General features: G+C 36.7%; 1 pseudogene; it reads left to right on the top strand.

Annotated features, from left to right (window-relative positions):
* The first annotated feature begins 283 nt into the window (after window positions 1–283).
* LOC132545921 (uncharacterized) lies at window positions 284–4,281 on the top strand (annotated as a pseudogene).
* The last annotated feature ends 1,719 nt before the right edge of the window (window positions 4,282–6,000 follow it).

The following is a 6,000-nucleotide window of genomic DNA, read 5'->3' as shown; positions in this document are numbered from 1 at the left end:
TCCCAACCGTTTATATTATATTTAGAAAAATATCCAGTAAACAATGTCTTGGTAACTCGGTACATGTATTTTATTTTATATGTCACAGTCCCAACCGTTTATAATTATATTTAAACAAATTTCTAGTAGATAATGTCTTGGTAACTCTGTACATCTATTTTATTGTAAATATAATAAATACGGATACACCGGGTCCGAGTTCGTAATGTGAACGTTACTAGAGCGGAAGGAACGGGATACACGTGAGCAAGCGGAGCGGTGGAATGATTGTTTGAGCGTGTTTATGTTGAAATGGGGTACACCAGCGCAAAAGAAAGTTTTCGGTAAGTCTTATTATTATGCAAACGGCCAATATATACAAGCGCTGTCGATTAGAAGAAAAGGTAATAGTGTTTGGTTATGATAACGGTTAATATATACCTGTAATTTCGATTAGTTGTAAAAATGATAGTGGTTAGTTATGCTATGCAAAATGCTGTGAAAGTGAATAGTAAATGTGTTATTTAGCTATATGTATATGTATATATGATAAAACAGGACACAATAGTTAAATATAGTCATACTTGTGTCGTTCCAGCTCTACCCCATGATGGCCTGAAGGCAGTGGTACCATAGACGTAGTCATATGTGGACAAGAAAACTATATATGAATATGGTTCCTCTTTTGTGCAAGACGGCCAGTTAAACAGTCCTGTGTAGGCGTAATAGTTAGTGAACACAGTCCTGTGTGGACAGCTGTATGATTAATTATCTGTGTGGACAACCATGTAACTCCAGATGTTCTTTGTGGACAGATAGTCTGTTGACTGTCCTGATAGATGTGATGGATGTCCTATGTGGGCAAGAGGTTTCATAGATGACCATATTGGTAACTTATACTGTCTGTGTATGAGCATATCACCATATTTCTGTATAGTGGAGTATTATGACATTTGGACATTACTGTGTCGGACGTTGTGTAGATGACTACTATGTGACTTAATGGATATCAGTCCACTATTTCCATTGATAGTCAATTTACATAGGGGAATGTAAATGATAAATTGTAAGCGTGTGCATGGTTATGGGAGTGGTGTGGTGAGTGATGTGTATCTGGGAGATGTGTTAATATATATATTCGAAAATTTACCTTAAAGTATCCCCAGTATACTCAAATTATCCCTATCTCGAGTTGATTGCGTCATTAATCATGGATGTCCTTTGGTTCTTCAAAAAACATCTGTATTATATGCTTTTGAAAATTTAGAAAAATCATTGTTGAAACTATCTGAATGTTTCAGTCTCTTTTTGGTATTGTTCCCCTTGACCATAACTTTTATTTCTTAATAATATGTCTTTCCTTACACATTCATATATGTTAAAAGGCGAAGATAATGCTTGATGCATATGATGTGATTAGCCACTCACAGTTAAACATTATTTGTTGCACTGCAGTGACCTTCTGTCTACTCGAGAATGTTTTTATCGTAACATTACATTTTCTAAAATCCCTTTTTGAAACTGTGGAGATTTGTAAAATTCTGCATAACCTGAAAGATGTTGGTCTATATAATAGACTATGACGTACCATTTTAATCTTTTGTGTTAACATACCCATTTAAGTTTTTTAACATTTGTCTTTTACCTTTTGGTTTGTTTAATTTTTTTTTTTTGATCGCTGTGTGTTTTACCTTGTGATGGCCCTAATGACATTTTTTTGTGTTGACGGGCCGTTAGGAATGTAATAATAACAATAATGATAATAATTATGAGTGGAATTGGGGGTCTACTTTTCTAGTCCAATGCTCGACAAAAACCGATAACAGCGCTACAGCTTTCAAAATCAAATATTGTGCCTGTCAGCCAAAATGTAAACATGCCCAACCACGGACTGACTTTGAATAAGATTCATCCAATACTTCTAAGCAATACGTAACTTCAATTTTCAATATCAAATACGGCCGCCTCGGCGAATCCAGTATTTACAGGAATAGGGATAACAAACATCAAAATCCAATATGACCGCTCTTATTAGTCCGATAATGGACAATACATCAATACATACTAACTAAAGTGTAAAAACTTTGAGAATGTTCTTAGTGTTCTTAGCGATTGCAAAGATCAACTTTAAAACCCAATATGACATATATATATATGCACAACTAGGAACTTAGAGGAACTGACATGTGAATTTGGAGAATGAGCAATCCTGTACATCTCAAGAAGTAGCGATAATAATCTTCATCTTAAGAATTATCAGGCAACTGTTCGATTTGGGGGCTAGTGTGTCTTTTTTATATTTTGACATTTCTTTACGAGATTACAAGGTGCCAATAATTTGTGTGTCTTGTTCAGTCTTTCAAAACCCATGGCCGCCTATCAGCCATTTCTATTTTCTAATTGGTCCCAAATTTTAACATGCAAATATAGCAATACGTAGTCTATATACGAAATATGAGAAAGTCCCTCCAGTACTACTCAAAATACGTAGACGTTAACAAAAATTGTTTAACTGCAAATTGAAGACGAAAGGCGATTTGAACAACCTTCAGGCAAGATAATAGCGAAGGGAGATGAGTGATACTGCTAAAAGGCTCAAAAACATGTTAATGAATGATATCAAATCTTCAGTATGTGCCTCAAAACTGAGATCAACGACATTACCATATCTATGGGGGTCAACAGGATCCAAAATTCAAGTGATAACACAAGATTATGACAAGGGGTCCAAGGAGGGCTCAAACGGTTATCTGAGTAAAAAATACAATGTCGTTCTTGCATCGTGTCTAAGAAATAATTTTGTCAACAAAGTAAAGTAACTTGAACTAAATTGCACATGTAATGTAAACTGTGCAAACATTAACTGTCATCCCATGCTAAGGCTTCTTACCAAGTTTGAATTTAATGAAATTACTAACAAAAATGTAATTTTCCTATTTAAACTCTTCATCCGTTAACAGTAAGTAGTAAATCATATATCTAGGTATGCAGTCTATTTGATCATCAGACTATCACCTTATACTAATTTTAATCAAGTTTGATCCATAACCAAAGTGAGATACAGATTCTGGCAACATCAGCAGTACCTAACAACATTCATCTTACTGACCTTGAGTATAACTTTGTTACACGCCATCAGCGAGGATTCATGCCAGATAACTATATCTGTGATGTTGTGGGCTGTGTGACATGTGTTGGACGTTACGAGCGTGACTCAATTACAAAGCAGGGCTTGACAGTGGGGGATTCTGGATTCGTCGTTGGCTGCACCTGCGTGATGCCTCCAGCGAAAAAACAATTATAATAAAAATGTTTAGAAAAGCAGAGTCAGGGATTGGTCCTCAAGTGAAACCTGGTGTAGTGTTGACACATGAAGGTGATAAATAACACTTCTTATCTGACCAGATCTACCTCTCAGCGACAGGTGTATGTTACCTCAGCTATCAACACTCAGTTGAGTGTAAGAGTAAATTGTGAGAAAAAACTTAAGACCAGGATCTGCCATCTCAGATGTGTTAGTCTGTTCACAATTAAAGGATACTTCTATCCGTGTGTGGAAGAGATAATTGACTGCCCTTACGTATGGACAACATACGTGTCAGTTTGTACAAGCGGTAATGGTCTCAGCTAAACTGATCCACTCTCCAACCGTCAGACATGTGGCACCAGAAACATCCCCAAGAAAAAAAAGGAAGAAAGGCAGACAAAGCATTACATGTGCCTTGTGAAACAGAGGTAGTGGTTGTAGACCCAGAGATTCATGCCCAGATGGAGAGTTTAGGAATAGGGGAGCCACACCAATTAGTAAACATATTTCCGACACCCTACAGCCATGCCCACTGGTCAGGGCTTCAACAACAGCTGATGTTCCCCTCAGGGGAGTTATCACCAGAGGAACCAAAAGGCCAGGGCACAATTGGACATTCCTATGATACAATTGGACAGAGTCTGGATAGCACAGGAGATACTTCAGATTCATCAGAGCACATAATGGACAGAGAAATCCCAGAATATTTCATCTTGACATGGAAAGGATTGAACTCCCACATTTTATTAAACACTATCTGGAGACCAACAGGTGAGAGATGTGGGAGAAATAGTTCTATGTTAGAACTATTATGTATGTCATACCCTTCCATCCGCTGGCTGTCTTACCCGTCTCAGTGCCTGGCAGATCTCCCAACAATACTCCGGTCAGCTACACAGTGTATGGGGCATAGGTACCTGCTGGTACTCGACTGCTTCAGACATTCTCATGAAGATAATCAGGAAGTGGCGTTAAAGCAAGCTTACAGATTGTAGGAGATAACCTTTCAAGCATTAGTTCCCTTTGGAGATGATCTTTCTATGCAAACTCCCTCTGGAGATGACCTTTTAATGCAAGCTACTTTTAAAGATGCTCTTTCAGTATAAACTACTTTTAAGAGATAATATTATTAATGTGAGCTCCTTCCAGAGATAAACTTGGAGTAAAAGCAACGTTTAGAGATGACCTTTCAGTGTAAGCTCCCTTTGACGATGACCTTACAGTGTAAGCTCCCTCTGAAGATGACCTTTCAGTGTAAGCTCCCTCTGAAGATGACCTTTCAGTGTAAGCTCCCTCTGAAGATGACCTTTCAGTGTAAGCTCCCTCTGGAAATGACCTTTTAGTGTAAGCTCCTTCTGGAGATGGCATTTCAGTGTAAGCTCTCTCTAGAGATGACCTTTCAGTGTAGGCTCTCTCTAGAGATGACCTTTCAGTGTAAGCTCTCTCTAGAGATGACCTTTCAGTGTAAGCTCCCTCTGGAAATGACCTTTCAGTGTAAGCTTTTCTTTTTTATTTCTTTGGAACTTAGTAGACGTCAACAAGAAGTTGTCATTTATTGGCTAATCTCTTTGAAACTTGGTTGATTTCATTTTCTGACATGTTGATGTTTCTTTTAATGTTTTCTATTTGGACAATGTACATTTCCATATTTTTATGTGTGCAAAAACGAAAAAAAAAAGAAAGTTTGATCCATTTCCAAAAATGTTATATCCCTACATATGCTATTGTAAACTTTATCTTATTCAAAGGGGGGGGATTGATATGAGACCCTTGGGTTATGAAATTTACGATTTTGGTAAAGGAATATTTGATTGTATTATTCTTGGTGTTTAGGAGAAAAGCTTTGTCATATTAGTCAATTTGATGCCTTTTGGTCCTGCCAATCAGACTCGGAGCTAATATTTGCAAATTGTAAAACTGTAACTAACCAGTTTGAACAATATACAATAGGAAATCATCGCTCCTCGGCCCTATCCCCTATGCCATATTATTTACAATTTCGGTTCACCTTTGGCTATAAACGTTTTCTGAATCGTAATAAGTTCAAGTGTCTATCAGAAAAAGTCGAAAATATACTAAAGTTTTAATGCACGAATCACGCTGCATGATCGAAATAGGTCGCCAGGAGACTCGGGTCCCCTTCGAATATAAAATATACATAATATATATTTAATTTAAAGACCACCTTATTGCTCTTAGCACATTATTTCATAGGTTCAATGGGTCAGTGCAATAAAACATTTTTTTTTCAACAACCTGCATTTGAGACATGGCATGACAGTGAAATACATTAGTATTTTGTCTACGTTCTGTCATTCGTTCCCCTTTGTACGTGATTTATGGAAAATATAAACAGACAGTTCGCATTAGCAGGTGGCAACGGAACTGTTAAGACACACCATACTTACAAAAATATTTAATAATAACTCATCAAAATATATAGTTATAATTTAGGACTCTATTATTATCAAATTATATGCAGTCGATATGAAAAGAAGACGTGCTCACGAAGGCATTCCCAAAATTTAGAGATGAAGAGTTGACTTTTAGGATCTGCTTTTGTAAAAAGCCAAAATTTTCTGACTAATTTTTCAAAAGCCATACCTCATAGTACTCTTAACACTTGATATTGTTTTCTTAAAACAAACAATCAAAATCTTTCTTCTAGTTTGAATCGTATTTTTTCGCAATCGATATAATAGATGACTAAAGTG

The sequence above is a fragment of the Ylistrum balloti genome, unplaced genomic scaffold (genome assembly GCF_031769215.1).
Source record: "Ylistrum balloti isolate Yb309-2 unplaced genomic scaffold, AGI_CSIRO_Ybal_v1 Utg369862, whole genome shotgun sequence".
Taxonomy (NCBI): domain Eukaryota; kingdom Metazoa; phylum Mollusca; class Bivalvia; order Pectinida; family Pectinidae; genus Ylistrum; species Ylistrum balloti.
The sequence above is the reverse complement of the archived record's forward strand: the minus strand, read 5'-3'. Positions and strand labels throughout refer to the sequence as shown.